We start from the raw sequence: 22,367 nt of genomic DNA on the forward strand, positions 1-22,367 counted from the left end.
ACTGCTTTCCCCAGTTGAATGTGAAAATGTTAACCCTGATATGAAGTGTCACAGGAAGTTTTTACTCCGCAAAGGTGTTATATAAATACACGCTTTAGTTGTTATTGTGATGAAGAGTGAGTAGTGTGCAGCTCCACTCTTAATCAGATCCCCAGTCTCCACAAACGGGAGAGACGCGCACGCGCAGTTCTGGACAGTTTGCGGAGCATGCGCAGTTCTGGACAGTTTGCGGAGCATGCGCAGTTCTGGACAGTTTGCGGAGCATGCGCGGAACAAATACTGACGGTTGGTGGACGTTCGTTCAGTCGGAAAACGGTGAGAATTGAGACGGAACGGGAGGGATCGACCATCCAGCGGGAAAAGAGTGAGGTGTCTGAAATTCTTGAGTAAGCGGTGACTCCCAAAAAATAAGTTAGTAGTGCCTTGTTTACACGAACTGAGGACGCGTGTTTAACGGAAAGCTTTCGCCTTAAGTTAGGCCCCGGGTTAACGCTGCCATCTTTATTGGGCATGAAGTGGAGGTGCTGGTGTGGACTGAATTAAAACAACAATCACACAACACCAGTTAAAGTCCAGCGAGTTTATTTGGGAGCACTTGCTTTCGGATCATTGCTACCTGACGAAGGAACAACGGTCCAAACTTGTTCTTCGAAATAAACCTGATGGACTATAACTTTGTGTTGTGTTGGATTTTTATTTTTATCGGGGACACTAGACAGCAGGGTGCATGCATTCTTTGGAATGACTGAGTGAGTGGAGATTGCTGCCCGTGGTGCAGAATGGAGACAACTTGTTCATCAAGCTGCATTAGCCTTTCACACGTAATATCTTACTGATGAGGCAGAGCGGCTGCAGAGAAGGAGTGAAACCCTCATTGCTGCTTCGCACTAGTTCATGGGATCCCCTGCAATTGTGTCTTGACTGTCTCCGATCAGTCAAATGAAGACCCAGGGCAGAAACTTGGGCTCCTGAGTAGACATTATTATTATTAAAATTAAGTGATTCCTGACTACAATGAAAGTGATGTGCAGCATCAAGCATGCATATTCTTTGTTTTAGGATTAGTGGTGCTGGAAGAGCACAGCAGTTCAGGCAGCATCCAAGTAGGTTCGAAATCGACGTTTCGGGCAAAAGCCCTTCATCAGGAATAAAGGCAGTGAGCCTGAAGGTTACCTTATTCTTTGTTTTAGCAGAGTTAGAAGAGGGCGGCACAGTGGCACAGTGGTTAGCACTGCTGCCTCACAGCACCAGAGACCCGGGTTCAGTTCCCGCCTCAGGCGACTGACTGTGTGGAGTTTGCACGTTCTCCCCGTGTCTGCATGGGTTTCCTCCCACAGTCACAAAGATGTGCAGGTTAGGTGAATTGGCCATGCTAAATTGCCCATAGTGTTAGGTAAGGGGTAAATGTAGGTGTATGGGTGGGCTGCGCTTTGGCGGGGTGGTGTGGATTTGTTGGGCTGAAGGGCCTGTAAGTAATCTAATCTAATCTAGGGCATTAATTGTAGCAAATTCAAACCGGAGGGCTTGTTTTTCTTTACTGAATTGCTATCCTGAGCTGGCAGTGATGAATGTTGTAACCATCTTTTGCAGGATGTTACGTGAGGATTTGCTGATCGAAATCTGAAATCAAATATCACACACAACTCTGACAGAATTAGTTACTTCTCATCATCGGCCTCTGTAAGTAAACACTGAACTCCAGACCTTCCAGCTCAGCGAACAAACCTACATCCAGAACCACAACCTGAACTACAAATCTTCTCAAAATTTGCTAATTCAGTTCTTTTATCATGTATTGTACAAAATGTTCCCTGTGGCTCTACAGCTAAGTCTCCAATCAATGTTCCATAATCTTTTTTTCTTATGTCCAGCTGACAATAATAACTTACTTGTAAGGTCATTGAGGTATACAGCATGGAAGCAGACCCTTCAGTCCAACTCGTGCATGCCAATCTCACTTCCCAGGTAGCTCTAGTCCCATTCGCCAGCATCTGGCCCATATCACTCTGAATCTTTCCTATTCATATACCAATGCAGAGGCCTTTTAAGTGTTGTAATTGTACCAGCCTCCTCCACTTCCTGTGGTAGCTCATTTGATACACTACCCTCTGTGTGAAAAAGTTGCCCCTTAGGTCGCTTTTAAATCTTTGCTCTCTCACTGTAAACCTATGCCCTCCAGTTTGGACTCCCTCACTCTGGGGGGAAAAAGTACCTTGTCTGTTTATCCTATCCATGCACTCATGATTTTATAAACCTCTGTAAGGTTATATCACAGCCTCCGACAGTCCTGGGAAATTAGTCTCAACCTATTCAGCAAGTCTCTATATTTCAAACTCTCCAACCCTGGCACAATCCTTGTAAGTATTTTCTGAACCCTTTCAAGTTTCACAACAAGCTTCCTATATCCAGGAGACCAGAATTGCACGCAATATTCCAAAAGTGGCCCCACTAATGTCCTGTACAGTTGACACATGACCTCCAACTTCTATGTTCAGTGCAATGACAAATAAAGGCAAGCATACCATACACCACCTTCAGTATTCTATTTGCCTGCAACTCCACTTTCAAGGAACCATGAACCTGCACCCCAAAGTCTCTTTCTTGAGCAACATTCCCCAGGACTTTACCATTAAGTGCATAAGTCCTGTCCTGATTTGCCTTTCCAAAATGCAGCACCCATATTTATCTAACTTAAACTCCATGTCACTTATTGGCTCACACGCCCATACTTCTATTGCCCTGCTCATTCTGTTTCACTCCAAACAGACAATTTACGTTCTATAATGTAACAGTGGAACTCAAATTCCTCATCTCTCAAAGTATTTTGGTAGATCTCCTCCCATCCTTCACAATGTGTGGTGATCTTTGCTTTTAACAAACTCCAATGTTCTGTGTTCCTGTGTATGATGCACAATGACATCACCCATTCCCCTGAGATTTCCTCAAATGCGAGATTTTTCTCTGATTCCTTACTGCAACTTCAGGAGATTTCAAAATCTTGAGCAGCAGATTTGAAAATATTGAGATTGTTTCGCTGACGAGTGTGAGGTGAATTATCGTAATCATACATATTTTCCCATTTGCCTGTGTTCTGTTATCTGAGAGAGGTTCCATGGCATTGCGACTGGAGTTGTTTCCTCCACAGCTCTGTAATCTTTGCTGTCCCTGATTACATAACTGCTATTGACTAACTTCGTCTATCCTCAATGGATGTCTTTTATCTCTGTTAAGTATTGCACTACTTCTGCCAACCGTGCTGTAAGTGAGGTTTACATACTGCCTATCCCCTGATTAATATGCTGCCAGTATATTTTGTTGTCCCACGGGATCTTTCACAATCAGGAATTGTTTTTTCCTGCACTATAGTTCATTCCTCTTCCGCATCTAAACTTGCATTGATCAGCAAGTTTGCACCACATTTATTCACCGTGATTCATTCTGTACACCTTACATAATTCACTCCTTTTATCACTCCCCATCTGCATCCACTTATTGCCATTCCACCTACCTTCCCGCAGCTCCACCCCCCCATTTATCTCTCAGCCCTGTGCCCTCTCCATATTCCTGATGAAGGGCTTATGCCCGAAACATCGCCTCTCCTGGTCCTTGGATGCTGCATGACCTGTTGCGCCTTTTCCAATGCTACACTTTTTGACTCCATGGACACTGAATATTTTTGACGAGTGTATACTCAATGGGTCTCAGGACCTTTTTTCATGCTAGAGACCTATATGAATCTATGAACATGCCTGTCCTCCAGACAATCTCCAGCATTTTCTCTCTTTACTTCAAATTTCCAGCATCTGCAATATTTTGCGATTATTTTGTTGTAGGCCATACTCACAAAAACAGATGGACTAAGTAAGAGAGAACTTACTTCATGTGGTCTCCATTTCCACTGAGATACTGAATCATTCAGTGGCTATAGTATATTACAACTGGACTGACTCTGTAAAGAGCATCACCTAACCCCACTCCCATTCTCTTTCACTGAGGAGAATACAAAGATTCTACAAATGTTTTAAGGTAAAAAGAATAACTAGGGAGAGAACAGGGCCTCTTAAAGCTCGTCATGGCTCTCTGTGTGTGGAACTGGAGTTGATAGGGGAGATACTGAACGAGTATTTTGCGTTAGTGTTTAATGTGGAGAAGGATATGAACGGGAACTTGGGCAAATAAATAGCGACATGTTGAAGAGGAGGAAGTGTTGACTGACTGTCTTAAAACACATAAAATTGGGTAAACCCCCTGAAAACTGATCAGGTATATCCTAGAACTTTGTGGGAAGCTAGGGAAATGATTGCTGGGCCCCTTGCTGAGATATTTGTATCTCAATAGCCATGTGTGAAGTGTGACTGGAGGTTGGCTAATGTGTTGCCACTATTTAAGAAAGGTGGTTATGAAAAGCCAGGAGACCATACACCAGTGAGCCTGAAGTCAGTGGTGGGCAAATTGTTGGAGGGGATTCTAAGGGACAGGGTTTACATTCATTTGAAAAAGCAAGGACTGATTTATGAATATTCAACATGGCTTTGTGTGTGGGAAATCATGGAAAAACTAACTAAAGTTTTTTTTTTGTAGAAGTAACAAAGAGGATTGATGATGGTAGAGTGGTGGGTGTTGTCTGTATGGACTTCAACAAAGCATTCAACAAGGTTCCACAAGGTAGACTGGTTAGCAAGGTTAGATTACATAGAATACAGGGAGAACTAGCTATTTGGATACAGAACTGGCTCGAAGGGAGGAGAGTTACTTTTCAGACTGAAAGCTTGTGACCAGTGGTGTGCCACAAGGGTCAGTGCTGGTCCACTGCTTTTAGTCATTTACATAAACGATTTGTATGTGAAGAAAGGCGTATGGTTACTAAGTTAAAGTTCTGGGATTTACATTTTAGATTAAACTCCATCCGCCACTCCTTGGCCCATTCGCCAATCTGATCAGGATCCTGTTTTACTCTAAGGTAACCTTCTTCGCTGTCTACTATACCCCAAATGTTGGTGTCATTTGCATCTGAGATTTATATCCAAGTTGGACCTGGTGTTATGTGATTTTTAACATTGAAAGGTCATCTGGATGAATACATGAACAGGAAGTGTTTAGAGAGATATTGGCCAAAAGCTGGCAAATAGGACCAAATTAATTTAGGATATCTGGTTGACATGGGCGAGTTGGACTGAAGGGTCTGTTTCTGTGCTATACTGCTATGACTCTTAAGATTACTATATGTTGTCAAATCCTCAGTTACATGTGGAGAAGTGGATGTTAGAGATTCTTGAACTGCTGCAATCCATGTTGTTTGGATACAGAATGGCAGATGTCCTATAGTACACATTCTGCACCAACTTTCTAACTAACATTGTCTTCATGCCATTTGTCTGCTTTCTTCCTGAATCTCTGTATATTCTTTATCTTTGAATATTCTCCAATCCCTTGGTGAATGCCTCATGCAAACTTGCCTTTACTGAACTTGCTGGTAGTAAATTCCAGGCACAAGTCATTCATTGTGTGACACAATATTTTCATGCAACAAATTTGTTTTCAAATTAACTTAAAATTATGCCCTCTTGTTGATCCTTTTACGCATGACTCTACCTAGACCAGTCACGGTTTTGACACTTTTTTGTTCTCAGATGTGCTCTGATTTGCTACAGTGCTGATAGGTAAGAGGTTCCACATAATTCACCCAGTGATAACCATGGAACAGTAATATATGTACAAATCAGCAACATCTTTTTTTAAATGTGTTCCAAATCATTTCATACAGTGTCAGAAAGAACCTGTTGATACTGAGCTAAAACAGAGATAATCAGGTAGGTGACCAAATATCTTAGAATGAAATATTTCATTATTGTTGTTAACAGTCTGTTTAAACCTCAAACATTTGCCTGAGAGGGATGGAGTCAGTGATGAGAAAGTGCAGTTTCTAAAAGGGAATAAAAATATTGGCTTCAGTCTTCATAATATGTAAATAGATGAGGGTTTTGCCCGTGTAGTACCAGAATGTCAGACAAGTCATGGTGGTGTGTAACTGGGAAGTGGAAGTGTTCGCATAAGGTATTCCTTCTGGGTGATATAAATTGAGGGATTGGGAGTTTCTGTTAAAATTCCTGATCATATTAAATGATATTGTATCCCTCTCCTTCACTACTTGCCTACCCCTTTCTCTTGATCTTCCGTAGAGGCCAGAGTCTTGCGTACATGTGGACTGGATGTGGATGTTCTCCTCAAGTCATTGACCATGTAAAATCCTTCATTCTGTAGCTCTTCCAAATAAGTTTCTCTGTCCTCGCAACCCCCCCCGCCACCCCAAACGCCCTCAACCCTGTCATCTAGTAAAAATCAGAATTCGGTGTCAGACTGGAGCGGGTGGTAATCTCCGTTTCCCGAAGGACATTTGTAAACGGGTTGAATTTTTGTTAAAATCTAGTCACTTCCATGATAGCTATCTCCTAGACCTAGCCCCACAAAAATTCCCAGATTCAATCAGCACCATTTCCTAACTTGCCTTTATGTTTTTATGCCTTCTTTCACATCCTTTTTTCATGTTTTAAACACATTTTACAGGATATTGGAAGGACAGGGTTTGCATTCAGGCAATTCACACCACATGTGCCATCAGGATCTTACAGAATCACCTAACTATCATTGGATTTTGAAAATGGAAGGAAACAGCACAATTTTCACTGGGGAGAAACCATACATGTCTTCTGTGTGTGGAAAAAGCTTTGCTGATTCATCTCACCTGCTGGCACACCAGCAAGTTCACACTAGAGAGAAACTGTTCAACTGCTCCCTGTGTGGGAAGAGATTCAATCAGTCATCTGACCTGCTGAAACACCAGCGTGTTCACACTGGGGAGAAACCATTCAACTGCTCTGTGTGCGCGAAAGAATTTGCTTGGTCATCCAGCCTGCTAAGACATCAACGCAGTCACACTAGGGAGAACCTATTCATCTGCTCTGAGCATGGCAAAACATTTACTCATTCATCCAACCTTGTGGAACACCAGCGAATTCACGCTGGGACGAAACCATTCACCTGCTCAGAGTGTGGGAAAGGATTCACTAAGTCATCCAACCTGCTGAGACACAGGCAAGTTCATACAGGGGAGAGACCATTCAGTTGCTCTGTGTGTGGGAAGGGATTCACTCAGTCCTCCCACCTGCAGGTACACCATCGGGTTCACACTGGGGAAAGACCGTTCACCTGCTCTGTGTGTGGGAAGGGATTCACTCAGTCAACACATCTGCTGCAACATCAGCGAGTTCACACTGGTGAGAGACCATTCACTTGCTCTGTGTGTGGGAAGCAATTCATTCGGTCAACCAAACTATTAACACACCAACGTGTTCACACTGGGTAGAAACTATTCACTTACTCTGTGTGTGGGAAAAGATTCACTCAGTCATCCATCCTGTTAACACACCAACAAATTCACAAAGAACATAGTTTTGAAAGATTTTGGAATGTCTTACACCAAGGAATGAACTGAGGTCATTGGGATGTTTGTACTGATGTTATTAGACATGCTCTATTAAAGGTGCTAATATTGTGGATAAAATGTCTCTACAGTTTTTTCAGTTTGTTGGTATTGATCCCAACTTGCTTTACGTCATTTTCACATTGCTCATCTGCTCAATCTCTTAACCAATGTGTGGATGGGATATTTCTGATTCATCAGGACTGATTAAACATCAATGAGTTCCCGAGTAATTGTAAAGATTGGGTTGTGATGCTATTGGCATCTATCTCCAATCCATGTTTGTTGGGGTCAGCTTCTGATGATAATTGTAAACACCCCAAGTCCAGTATGCTTACTTGGGTTTAAAAAAAAAAATTTGGCTTTCCCTTAATACTGTGGTGCTTTATCATACCTCTAAGGCAGATTGTTGAGGGGAGGTCACATCTGAGCAACTTGATTCAAATTTCTTTGAAGAGATGTTGAGGTGTGTAGATGAGGGAAATACTTTTAATGTAGTCTACTTGGACTTACGTAAGGCTTTTGATGAGGTTCCACATGGGAGACTGAGAGCAAAGAGCCCACGGGATCCATTGACGTTTGGCAAATTAGACCCACAATCGGCTGAATGGCAGGAAGGTTGTTAACTGAAAGTTTGGTGGTTCGAAACCTCCCAGGGACGGACTGCTCGCTATTTTATAGATCAGTGAGCCTTACTTCTGTTGTAGGAAAGGTTTTGGAAAGGATTATAAGAGATAAGATTTATAATCATCTAGCAAGCAGCAATTTGATTTCAGATAGTCAACATGATTTCGTCAAGGGCAGGTCGTGTCTCACAAACCTCATTGAGTTTTTGAGAAAGTGACCAAGCATGTAGATCAGAGTAGGGCAGTTGACGTGGTATACATGGACTGCAGCAAAGCCTTTGATAAAGATCCACATGGTATGCTGTTGGAGAAAATGCAGAGGCATGGAATTGAGGGTGATTTAGCAGTCTGGATTAGAAACTGGCTTTGGTGGTGGTTGATGGAAAATATTCAGCTTGGAGTCTGGTTACTGGTGGTGTTCCACAAGGATCTGTTTTGGGACCACTGCTGTTTGTCATTTTTATAAATGACTTAGATGCAGGCATATGTGGATGATTTAGTAAATTTGCAGATGACATGAAAATCGGTGGAGAAGTGGACATTGTGGAAGAATGTTACAGGTTGCAGGGGGACTTGGATAAACTGCAGAATTGGGCTGAGAGATGGCAAATGGAGTTCAATGCAGCTAAAAGTGAGGTGATGCACTTTGGAAAGAATAACAGGGAGGCAGAATACTGGGTCAATGGAAAGATTCTTGTTAGTGTGAATGTGCAGCGGGATCTTGGAGTCCATGTACGTAGATCCCTGAAAGTTGCCACCCAGGTGGATAGTGCTGTTAAGACATACAGTGTGTTAGGTTTCAGTCATAGAGGGATTGAGTTCCAGAGCTGCAATATCATGCTGCAACTATACAAAATGCTGGTGCGGCAACACTTGAAATATTGTGTACAATTCTGGTCCCCATATTTCGGGAAGTATGTGGAAACATTGGAAAAAGTACAGAGGAGACTTATCAGGATGTTGCCTGGTCTAGAGGAAAAAGTGAGGACTGCAGATGCTGGATTTACCTGGGGTGTGCAGTGAGAGAGGGATTCCTGAAGACGGGCTCATGCCCGAAACGTCGATTCTCCTGCTCCTTGGATGCTGCCTGACCTGCTGCGCTTTTCCAGCAACACGTTTTCTGGTCTGGAGGAAAGGTCTTACGAGGAAAGACTGAGAGACTTGGGTCTGTTCTCATTGGAAAGAAGAAGGTTAAGAGGGGATTTGATAGAGACGTACAAGATGGTCAGAGGATTAGATAGGGTAGACAGTGAAAGTCTTTTTCCTCGGATGATGACGTCAGCTTGTATAAGGGGGCATTACTCCAAATTGAGTGGTGATAGATTTAAGACAGATGTCAGAGGCACGTTCTTTACGCAGAGAGTGGTAAGGGCGTGGAATGTCCTATCTGCTAATGTAGTCAACTCAGCCACATTAGGGAGATTTAAACAATCCTTAGATAAGCACATGGATGATTTTGGCATCGTGTAAGGGGCGAGCTGAGAATAGTTCACAGGTCGGTGCAACATTGAGGGTCGAAAGGCCTGTTCTGCGCTGTATTGTTCTATGATGGTTGAAAGGTGATTTTTCCCAGTGGAAATCTGTGCCCAATGGGGTCCCAAAGTAGTTACTTTCAGGGACCTTGCGATTTATGATTTATATGAACGATTTAGTCATCTACGAGCATTGATCAGTTACCCTACCAGATGGTATAAAAGGATCCAGGAGAAATAGTGAGGATGAAAGCCCTCGATGACATGATGATATAGATGATCAGTAGCGCATTGAATTCAATCTAAATTAGCATGAGCTTGGAAAGGACAATTAACCAGCACGGTCAGCTGTTAACTACAAGGTTTGTAATTCACAGACCAGACAATGATGAAAGTCTTGTTGGTTTCCTCATACATCAGTGAACTCCATGACATAGTCCTGGATTGTTAGTGGAGATATTGGCTGCAAGACAATTTCCCTCAAATCTTACTTGCTGTGTTATCCCGTGAGTTGGTAAAGAGGCAGTTTTTAATGCAATTTTGATGCAACTTATGAAGAAACAGTTTGGAATTTTGACCTTCATTTTTGGATGTTAGGGTTTAAAAATAGGAAGATCTTGTCACCACTGCACAAGGTTTTTGTGAAGCTGCTTCTGGTGGACTACTTACAGTTCTGGTCCCATTATTCACAAAATAGTATTTTGGTATTGAATGCGAAGAGGACTGTCAGAGAATACAACAGAATTTAGATAGGTGGAAGAAATGGCAGATGGAGTTCAATCCAGGCAAATGTTACGCTATGAATTTGGAAGATTCAATCCAAGAGTGAACTATATAGAAAATGGAACAGTCCTAGGGAAATTAATGTACAGAGAGGTTTTGGTGTTCAGGTCCATTGCATTTTGAAGGTGGTAATGCAGGTCAGTAGAGTGGTCAAGAAGGCACATGGCATGCTTTCTTTCATCGGACCAGGTACTGAGTACAAGAGTTGGCAGGTATTTCCTCTCTTGCTTCCCTTAGCAACCTGGGATAGATCCCATCTGGACCTGGGGACTTGTCCACCTTTAATGCCTATTAGAATACCCTCCTTATGCCAACTTGACCTAGAGTAATCAAAGATCTATCCCTAACCTCAACATTCGCCATGTCCCTCTCCTCAATGAATACCAATGGAAAGTACTCATTAACAATCGCACCCGTTTTCTCTGACTCCACACATATCTTTCCTCTTTGTCCTTGAATGGGTCAAGCGTTTCCCTAGTTTCCGTCTTGCTCCTTATATATGAATAAAAAGACTTGGGGTTTTCTTTAACCCTGCTCACTAAGGATATCTCGTGACCCCCTTTAGTCCTCTTAATCCCTCATTTCAGATATTCTTCCAAAGCTTTGTCTGTCTTCATTTGCCTAGACCTTTATGTAGGCTTCCTTTTTCCTTTTAGCTAGTCTCACAACTTTACCTGTCATCCATGGTTCCCTAATCTTGCAATTTCTATCCGTCATTTTCACAGGAACATATCTCTCCTGAACTCTAATCAACCTCTGTTTAAAGGCCTCCCATATATTGAATGTGGATTTCCCTTCAAACAGCTGCTTCCAATCTACATTCCTCAGCTCCTGTGAAATTTTGGTATAGTTGGCTTTTCCCCAATTTAACACGCTTCCTTTAGGACCACTCTCATCTTTGTCCATGAGTATTCTAAACATATGCAATTGTGATCGCTATTCCCAAAGTAATCCCCAACTAAAAGTTCAACCACCTGGCCGGGCTCATGTCCCAATACCAGGTCCAGTATGGCCCCTTCCTGAGTTGGACAATTTCCATACTGCTCTAGAAAACCGTCCCGGATGCTCCTTACAAATTCTGCTCCATCCAGACCTCTAACACTAAGTGAATCCTAGTCAATGTTGGGAAACTTAAAATCTCCCATCACCGCCACCCTGTTGCTCCTACATCTTTCTATGATCTCTGTAGAAGAAGAACAGAGACATCATGGAGTGATGTCCACAGATCCTTGAAGGTGCCTGGGCACACAGATAATGAGATCAGTGAGGGATTTGGTTGAGCCTAGAATATTATAGCCAGGAGATAACGCTGCAACTTTAGAAAGCACAAAGTTAGAGCACAGCTGCAATACTGAGGGCAGTTATGTTCATTATATTAATGAACAAGAAATTGAGATGATTAATCAGAAAACTCAAGTCAATTTAATATTTCTCTCGTAATAGTCAGTGCTCAATTCACAAAATTTAGCTGATGAAGGGAAAGCTCACCTTCCAGGAATTGTAATAGTGAAGCCACCTGAATTTTTCAGCATATTAAAATCTGTCCTAAGAAATTAAGAAAAATATTTTACTGAACTCCTGAAAAGTCAGGTACCTTCTGTATAATGGAGAAGTTGATTGGTGAGTAGTTGATGAATTGCTATTTATTTTAATCAGAAGTTTATTTTGGTTTAGTTAAGAAATAAATTCAAGGTAGCACAGCCCAGTAACATGGAATGCACATCCAGTTCCATGTGGGAAAACTACAACACTGTACCAAGCACAAGCAGCCATAAGAACAGAGAAGTGACTCTAGAACAATCAAGAACGGTAGTTTGACTACAGCTAAAGTACTGCCCTATTTCTGGTCCCCACATTCCAGGATGTGCAGAGGAAATTGATTAGCATGTTTCCAAAAGATTGGAGAATTGTAGCTGTGAATAAAATTTGGATAGGCTGGGGTGTTTTCTGTGGACTAGAAGAGACTAGGTGAGATTTAACTTAACAAAGAAATGGCAGTCACACAGAATTGCTCTAGTTTACTCAATCTGCTGTTCATTGCCTCCTGGATGACCAGTTTTAATTTACTTGATTTGATTGAAGTCTCGTAAATTTAGCCTGATAACAATGCTAGATGATGACTGGCAGATTTCTTTGACCTCGTATGACCACTTCATGTGGTCTCACATCAACGTTGAGGACTCTGAGGGCAATTCTGAGCTGCATGTATACCAATGTCACTACCACCGCTGGGTCTGTCCTGTTATCGGAGCTGGATGTAGCCAGGGATGTTGATGGTCTCTGAAATATTGTAACATGTTATCATGTCACAACGCTACTTGACTAGTCTGTGGGAGAGCTCTCCCAAGTTTTTCCCTAGCCCCTCAAATGAGGACTTTACAAGGTCCCCAATGCTGAGTTTGCTGTTGTTTCCTAGGCCCGGATCAATGTCAAGTGATTTGTCTGGTTTCATTCCTTTAAGTTGTTTTGATACAACGAATTGCTAGCTCATTTCAGCAGTTGCACATTGGCTGCATTGCTTTGGGTTTGGAGTCACAGGTAGGCCAGACTAAAGAAGGATGACAGATTTCCTTTCCTAAATGGTAGGGAACCAGTTGGTTGCCATTTAGAACAGCATTTTTTGTTTTAAATCCAGATTTTAATTGCGTTTGAATTTCACCATCTGCCATGATGGGATTAAAAGCAATGTCCCCAGAAGATTAATCTGGAGCTCAATATTACTAACCTAGTGCCACCTCTTTCTGCATGAATCTCCTGCATCTATTTCCCATGTACAAACATACATCTTGTGGGGGCTCAGACACCGTTTCAAAGGAAAAAAAAATTTCAATTTTTTAGAAAGAATAAAAATTGCAGGGGAAAAGTGTTTGTAAAATGTATTTGTAAAAGGATTAGTAAACTGGCTTTGCAGCTCAGTGGAGCAACTGTTTACAGTGACTTTGAGCAGCAATGTAAGGATTTGCAGCAAGGCATGAAGGGAATATTACCAGTGTCAATTAAATATGGGTTAGAAGACCACATGTTCTGCTCTGGCTGTGACGTCCCCCATCTATAGTGCTTGTGTCTATGCAAAATCGTGGAATTGTGTGTATTTCTCCCAGTTGTATTTCTTCTTATTGTGGAGATTTTTGACCCTTTTGTTTCCCCCTTCATACTTCCAGTAAAGGAAATTGCAACAAACAAACAAACAAACAACAATCCACCAGCTGTGGTTTTAAAAAGATAGGTTAGGAATTGGTGGGACAGTTACATTCTTCAAGTCAACTTCTATTGATGTGTTAGATCTCAAATGGACTAACTCCAGGAAAACTTGCTCTTTTACTCTCGAGGTCGCCACTATCTCAGACTGTGGTCCTATTTAAATGATATGAAAACCAGACAAACAAGACTTTGCTGGAACATGCAGCCAATGTAATTTTTAAGAAGGCTTGGTCTATGCAAAAAGTAGAGAATAACATAGAGATAATAATCACACAGACATGTGATTGAATGGGCTTTTTTATTTTGCTTAATGACCCAGGCAAGACTTCTGACTCTCGTTTTTCAACTAGCCAGTCACTGAATTTTTCCATCAGATAGAAAATAATCATGTTTAAAATGGAGAAGCGTACATTTTTGTACCCTGACTGCTTAATAATGGAGGTGGGAAGGAGAAAGAAGTGACAAACAATCCCCAAGTATTTTAGTTTCACTTCTTAATTAAAGTCAGATTAACAAATATCTGGATGTGTTAGCAGACAGTTGTTTAATAAAATGTCTAGGTAACATTATGAAGATATGGCTTGATATTGAGCTATTAATATTGGGAGCAGACATGTCAGTGCTTTCATTTGAAATTCATTTGTCAAAATGGATTCATACTTTAATTAAAATACAAATCAGTTGATGCTTTTGTTAATATACCTACATTGCTAACCCCAGAGAATTAATGAGAGCTAGATTTTTTAATGGTATGGGTGTCACAGCTAAACTAGCAGTTATTGCCCATCCCATTCCGAAAAACCTTTCACAGGGGAAATTGGTTCTCGATATTTACACGTACTTCCTGATGGTGAAGCTTATCAAAATGTCACTTTTATAATTAATTACCAGAAGGACTGGTCCATTGCTGGTCACTTTGCACAATGTCTCAGAGGCTTAGTTTGTTTTTGGCTGATTGTGCCAGTATTAAGTATTGGAATCCACTGGTACAAACAGGTTATCCAATTAGTCACATTCATGATGCCACACGTGCACCTAACTGATTTTAGGAGATTTCATGTGCAGAATTAGATACTTTTCGGTGTCTTTTTTTTCTGTAAATCTGAAAATGAGCACTCATTTGAGATTTGTAACGACAAATAATTTTCCCTCATTATTTTTCCACTTAAGTTCTATTGGTCTAGAAAGTTCCTTAATTCTGAAGGCTACTTCAGCGATGAAATTGGCAAATTCAACTTTTAATGAGAAATTATCGTCACCTCAATTACTTTTCTTGACATGAGACAGATGCTGGTTTATAAGATGTTAGTGTAAAATTATATTGATGATCCCTAAGAAACTTGCAGCATTAAGATCCGACCCTGGTGATGTTCCCCTGGTAATTATGGTTCCATATGGCTACTCCAAATGGTCCAGCTCCTGGCTGAGGTAGGATGCACTTGTTGCCGTTTATTCACCCATCCACTCTGCTGGTCTCAGGATTAATTCACAAAGGGTCACTTCCTTTTGAGGGGTACCTTTGTCCCAGATCATGTGAATTTATGATTTTTTTAAAAAATGAGCTAATTGAGCTAGATTTTATTGCTGAGTGTGAGAAGTAATAATGACATGCAATCGTAAATTCTCACATGCTCTCATACAATCTCACATGACAGATGGCTCAGACTCTATGGGTTGTCCATGAAGCACAGCGAATAGGAAGTTGATAGTTTTGTTGTTGATTTTTCAGAATCTTGGCTTTGATTGAAATTCTTTTGTTCTGCTTTTTTTGACTAGATTTCTGGATAGTAGGCTTTAAGCACTCAGAGGGAGGGAGGCTTTTTGTCTGCTGCGTAGGGGTGACTAGTGGATGCTTCTTTGGCTGTTATCTTCACTGCCCACTCGTGCTTGAAAACAGGCTAATAAACACATATACCTGACCAGCGCATGCAAATCAAGGTTGAACTGGCTTTTAATCCTTTTCTTGTATGATTGTTCATCCCAACATGTCTATCATAATGACTGCTACCTTTTTCATCCATCGTGTTCACAGTAACTTCCAAAGTGCATTTCAACTTCCTTTGAAGTTCCTTGATACTTTGTTGGGTATTCCTTACCTGACAGCTTGGGAAAAAAACATGCTGAAATTAAAGTTTGATACATCCATAGGCGACCCAGGGTTATGATTGTGCTCGTGACAACAGGAAATATTTGAAAGATATCACCAGATTCGACATTCTGAATTGCAAGTTCCTTAATTATATTTTTATTCCATAACTTATTCCAATTTTAATTCCAACAAATTAATGCAATGCCCAGGAATGTCTAATATGAAACTTGAAAGGGTTCAGAAAAGATTTGCAAGGATGTTGTCATGGTTGAAGGGCTTGAGCTATAAGGACAGGCTGAATAGACTGGGGCTGTTTTCCCTGGAGCATCAGAGGCTGAGGGGTGATCTCGCAGTAGTTTATAAAATCATGAGGGGTATAGGTAGGTTGAATAGCCAAGGTATTTTTCTCATGGTAGTGGAGTCCAAAACTAGAGGGCACAGGTTTAAAGTGAGTGGGCAAAGATTTAATAAGGATCTAAGGACAGCACGGTGACTCAGTGGTTAGCACTGCTGCCTCACCAGGTTTGATTCCTGCCTCGGGTGACTGTCTGTGTGGAGTTTGCACATTTCCTCCGTGTCTGTGTGGGTTTCCTCTGGGTGCTCCAGGTTCCTCCCACAATCTAAAGATATGCAAGTCAGGTTAGTTGACCATGCTAAATTGCCCATAATGTTAGGTGCATTAGGTGGGGGTAAATATAGGGTGGGTTATTCTTTGGAGGGTCACAGTCGTCTTGTTAGGCCACATGGCCTGTTTCCACACTGTAGGGAATCTAGTCTAATCTAAGGGGCAACATTTTCACACACAGTGTGGTGCGTGTATGGAATGACCTGTCAGAGAAAGTGTTGGAGGCTGGTGCAACTACAACGTAAACCCATCCAGATGTCTTGAAAATGAATAGAAAAGGTTTAGAGGGATAAAGGTCAAGTGCTGGCAAATGAGACTATATTAATTTAGGATATCTGGTCAGAATGGACGAGTTGGTCCGAAGGGTCTGTTTCCATGCTGCACAGCTCTATAACTCTTTGCAGCAAGTGGAATACACTTACATAGTAATTAAGTATGTTAGATTCGAGAAAATGGTTGTTTCATGTTTTTTGCACACTTGGAAATATTTAGAATTGGTCAGAAGATAATCATTACAATGCATTCCTCTTTTAAGTGGTCGTTCAAATTCCAATTGTGAATGTTTGGAAATAATTACCTGAACCTATCGGGTGTTTGCAAATTATTTTTAAAAAGTGTTGACTGTTCTTAAACAAAATCAGAGACTTCTCTGGTGAAAACTTGAACATGCCAGCAAATTGTGCAGAAACACTGTAGCATTTTTTGAAGAGAGGTGGTCCCTTAATTACTTTAAAATGTAGTTGTTGAGTTTATTTATGGACTGAAGTTGCTTTATGCCACATATTAAGGGTCAGGAGTAGGTTGTTCTGTACCAGAGTGTTTGCCACCTCCTACTCTGAAGTATGCTTTGTTGGTATAACTAGAGTTTCCCATGATGCTAAAGCTGCTGAAGGATAATGTGATTAGTAGTGGAGAAATTTTCCCAAGCATTAACGTTATTTTGTCTGATGGAATCAGAAACTTGACATCAGATTAGATTAAAATTGACAGACCAATTTTTGAAAGGCCTTCAAGTAACAAAAGAAATTCCAATTCCCCTATTTTATTGGATAGTGCGTACTTTGTTTCTATAGTTGTGTTCTGATAAATATTTATCTGGGCTCCATTTCATCAATTTTGATGTAGTTTAAGTTTATTAAAGACTGCATAGTTGTGAATAACGACTGGAAAAAAATTTGATATTTTCTGATACTCCTAACACAATCATGAGAAAAATGTCCTTAACATTACAGTCAATTGTACCTTGTTCTAGATGCAGCAATAAATCTTTGTTCAACCAGGATGTTTTTAAAAATTGTAACCGTAATGAATGTTATCACATTGCAATTTGATACCAAAAGGCTATAGTAGAATTGCATTGAAGCTGATGCATTGTAGTGTTATGATGTTTGGTAATTGTTGATCAGTCCTGAAATTGACACTCTAACAAGGGCAAGCAGTGATAAATATGTAATTATTAGATCTTTTGATTAACAGAAAGTAATCTCCAGTTGTGTTGCTGGGTGGTATTTACCGTGTGACCATGCTATGAGAAAATCCTATGTGATGTTGTATCCAGATGTACCTTTTGGGCATTCAAATCACTGAGCTAGTCCTACTGGGGTGGCACAGTGGCTCAGTGGTTAGCAACACCAGGGTCCCAGGCTCGATTCCAGCCTCTAGTGACTGTGCAAACTCCACATAGACAGACATTCTCCCAGTCCCTGTGTGGGTTTCCTTTGGGTGTTCCGGTTTCCCTCTCAGTCCAAAGATGTGTAGGTCAGGTGAATTGGCCATGCTAAATTTCCCATAGTGTTAGGTGCATTAGTAAGAGGGAAATGGGTCTGGGTAGGTTACTCTTTGGAGGGTCAGTGTGGACTGGTTGGGCCGAATGGCCTGTTTCCACACTGTAGGGAATCTAATCTCTAATCTGTACCAGAGAGTTGCGCTCGCGCTCTCGTTATAGAGGGATGACTGGTGGTAATTTAATCTGAGGGTCGCTATGCCTCAGGTGAGAGAAGAAGTTGAGAGGGAGAGTCCTTGGCTGAACGCACACTGTTAGCATCATTCTGCATTGTAAACCAGCTGTCAAGCTAACTGACCCTGATCCCTTTTAATGCTTACTGGTTCTGATTGTACTTTTACACTTCCAGAAGGAAACATTGACTGTATCCTGACCCAAACTGTCACTACAAAATCTGGCAATTCATGAAAAATCAAAGAGTCAGGTCCAATAGCAGCAGTGTGTACAATTCACAGGATGCATTGCAGGTACTCATCTATCCTCCTTTGGACAACACCTTCGAGACCCGTGATCGTTATCAAGTGGATGGATCAGGGTCACAGATACAAGTTCCGCTCTGAATCCTACACCAACCTGACTTGGAACTATATCACTGTTCCTTTATTGTTGCTGGGTCAAAATCCTGAAACTTTCCTCTTATCAGCAACTTGGCTGTACTGATATCATGTGGATAATGACTATTCAGGAGGTTGGCTCATCACCATTGTCTTAATTGGCAGTTAAGAATGGGGATCACATAACTGCCCTAGCCAGCACTGTTGCCATGCCATGAACACGAAAGATCAAGTCTACAGCAAGTATTGAGATATGGAAATAGGGTAGAAGTAATTTTACTTTTGGTCGTCTCCTTTCGTGGTGATGATGGTCTTATCCCTAGTTTAGAAAAACGAAGATGCTTGGGGTTACAAGGTATTTTGGCCATTATTTATAGACAGTTGGAAGCCTCTGAAGTTAATATCTGATGCCACAGGCCTCCTTCGGCACAGTGGTAACCATCTTGCTCTTGACTAACATCAGTTTCATATCTAGTCCCGACACCTACATAATCCTGACCACAAGTGCTGCATTGTCAGGTGCCATATTTCAAATGCAATGCTAAACTGCAGGTCCATTTGTCCTTTCAGTCAGATATAAAAGATGCCAATTGATACTGTTTTGAAGAAGGCAATGGAATTCTTCTTGGTGTTGTGGCCAGTGTTCATCGCTGTACTAATTTTGATAGAAGAGATTATTGCTGGCATCTTGCTGTGTGCAAATAAATTATCAGTTCTTTTTTCTCTCATTATAGTAATGGCTGCTCCCCGACCCCACTCCTTCTCCCTCAGTGTGGACTTTGCAGAAGAACATCAGGCCCAGGATGGCTGAAGTCTAAAAGAGAACTTACTTCCTATAACTTTAAGAAATTGAGGGCAGGGAGAGTGCTTTAAGAATACCAGTCTTGAGGCCAGCATTGCTTCTAGAACAACTAAGCCCAGTTTTATTTGGAAAAGTGCAACTGGCAGTAGAAGAACTGTATGTTGCCATAGGTATTTTTTTTCTATATGTGGCAAGTAAAGATAGCAGTTCTTCACTTAGTGATTCCATCTTGGAGTCCCTATTCACTTTATCTCCAGAGGTTCTATAGAGGGGTTTTAGTTATTATTCACCAGTGCTTTAGAGCAAACTGATTACGACTCAGTTTATTTCATAGCCTATCAACTTGTTACCTTTCCCATGTTCTCAGAAGTAACCATTCCAATAGCAAAATAATTTAATGCAAGGCTTTTGTTAAAGATGCACATTGTAGGTTCTTTCTGGGACTGAATATTTTCAGGTGTTGAGCCCATGTTGCATTACCATGTACACTACACAGTTTTCCAGGAATTGGCTTCCTCATGGGCTGCCTCCCCAAAGACCCCAGCTGAGCTCCTGAGGCTGCAGCTCCATGGTTTCAGCCACTGTCCCCAACTGGCAGGGACGACCACTTTTTAATCAGAGCATGAGGCTGCCTCAGAATGGTGATGCCTTCAAGCACTCATTTTAACCTCCAAGGTTGGAGAGGCCCAAAGCTGAGTAGGCCATGAGAGTGGCAAGAAGCCCACCTGGAGGACCTGTTTGGGCTGAGCCTTCCATCACCATGGTGTGCTCCATTAGAACCTGGACGCACTCATAGCTACTTCTGGATCTGACAGTACGCACCTTGGTGGAGCTGGTGGGCACCACACTCAACTGGAGCCCACTCCAACACCAGAATGAGCCTGTTGGGTCCCCCTTGCCTGCCTCACTCAATTGACAGTGATCTACCTGCAGTGGCTGGGCAGATAGTTACTGTCGACGTTCACCCTCCCCTCCAAGAGTGCTGGGAAGTGACAATACCTTGTAGAAATGTCTCAACCTCCTTTTTCTCTGACTTTGCTCCCACCTCTGCTTCACAAACTCCCTGCTATGGGGCTGTGAAGATGCCCCTCTGAGTTTTATTGAGAAGGGAATAATGTTGACTTGTTTTTTAAATTTCTCTTTGAATGTGTCTCCAAACAGGAAGTGATCCAGGCCTGAGGAGCTTAAGTATAATAAGAGTTTTTCCCAGCATTCATTATTCACGAATTGAAAGCATAATTTCCTCCTTATACAATGTCTCATACTGCTTTCAATATGTTTACTTCACATGTGTTGAAAGATGAGATATGTACTTCTGAAGGACTACTGTCAAAAAAGGTGCTAGTAATGGGAATTCATGTTGAGACAGGAAGCAGTCGAATATGTAAAATGAGGTTAGAGTGTCCAGTGAAAAGTGGAGAATTTGTGTACTGGACAAACTCTCAGCTCCAGGAATACAATTCGTCCTTGCTAACGATACAGTGATTCACCGGTAGATTTGCTGCCTACTGTGGTTGAAATGTCAGTGGAAACTTGGGCAACTGAAATATTGCAAGACACATATCCTGGGATTTTTCCGGACTGTGTGGTAACAAGGTCACAAAGTTACCAGTTCAAATTGGAGAGATCAAAGAGTACAGATAAGAAAGTTGAAGTGGAATTAGCAGAGACCCTGTTTGATCAGATGGTTGAACAAACCAGGAGGCGATAGATGACAATGCAGACTTCTTTAGCTCAGATAAATTAACTGAGCTACAGCAGAAGAATGAAAATTTAAAGCAATTATATCAAAAGGCACACACAGAAAAAGAATCTGAATAAATCCTTGAGTATTATTATCTTAAACATGATGACTTAATGAGGAAATGGAGACCATATTCAGGCAAATGAGAAATGGGCAAGTGGTGCGAGTGGTGAATGAGCAACCAGTAGGGAGTCATTTAGGGGTTGATAAAAAACCCAAGCTAAACTACAGAAAACTATTTTACTGGGTGGACTGCACAAGATTATCATTGAATTTTGCCAGATATGTCATACATGTCAAGTAATTGGAAATCCTACCTTTCGTGCTTATTCCTGGATTTGAGGAATCTTTTACAAAAGTCTTAATTGATTGCGTAAGACTCCTACCTAAAACAAAAAGTGGAGATCAGTATTTGTTAATAATAATGGATGTGTCCACTAGATTTCCAGAGGCTGCCCCATTATACAATAGGGGACTGAGATCTGCAGATGTTGGAGATCAGAGTTGAATGTGTGTTGCTGGAAAAGCACAGCAGGTCAGGCAGCATCTGAGGAGCAGGAAAATTAATGCTTTGGCCTGGAGCCCTTCTTACAGCTAAAAGGTTTGTAGAGAAATTACTTAAATTTTTCCCGAGATACGGAATACCGACCGGAATATAATCAGATCAAGGGTCAAACTTCACATCGAAATCTTTCAAGGAAGTTATGGACAACTTCAGAATAAAGCTGAAAATGTGTTACTGGAAAAGCGCAGCAGGTCAGGCAGCATCCAAGGAGCAGGAGAATCGACGTTTCGGGCATGAGCCCTTCTTCAGGAATGAGGAAAGTGTGTCAGCAGGCTAAGATAAAAGGTGGGGAGGGGAGTTGGAAATGCGATAGGTGGAAGGAGGTCAAGGTGAGGGTGATAGGCTAGAGTGGGGGTGGGGGTGGAGAGGTCAGGAAGAAGATTGCAGATTAGGAAGGCGGTGCTGAGTTTGAGGGGTTTGACTGAGACAAGGTGGGGGGGAGGGGAAATGAGGAAACTGGAGAAATCTTGAGTTCATCCCTTGTGGTTGGAGGGTTCCTAGGCGGAAGATGAGGCGCTCTTCCTCCAACCGTCGTGTTGCTATGGTCTGGCGATGGAGGAATCCAAGGACTTGCATGTCCTTGGTGGAGTGGGAGGGGGAGTTGAAGTGTTGAGCCACTGGGTGGTTGTGTTGGTTGGTTCGG

General features: G+C 41.7%; 1 protein-coding gene across 5 annotated transcripts in view; it reads left to right on the forward strand.

Annotated features, from left to right (window-relative positions):
* Positions 1-253: 253 nt before the first annotated feature.
* Positions 254-22,367, forward strand: part of LOC140469554 (uncharacterized) — a 151,606-nt gene continuing 129,492 nt past the window's right edge. The window contains exons 1-2 of one of the 5 annotated variants that reach the window (XM_072566178.1): positions 254-315; positions 1,591-1,680. The gene's annotated coding sequence lies outside the window, so the exon portion shown is untranslated. Of the gene's footprint in view, positions 412-1,590; positions 1,681-22,367 lie in introns of all 5 variants that reach the window. The other 4 variants (XM_072566176.1, XM_072566182.1, XM_072566175.1 and 1 more) reach the window with 4 other exon arrangements.

Source organism: Chiloscyllium punctatum, chromosome 49 (genome assembly GCF_047496795.1).
Source record: "Chiloscyllium punctatum isolate Juve2018m chromosome 49, sChiPun1.3, whole genome shotgun sequence".
Lineage (NCBI taxonomy): Eukaryota > Metazoa > Chordata > Chondrichthyes > Orectolobiformes > Hemiscylliidae > Chiloscyllium > Chiloscyllium punctatum.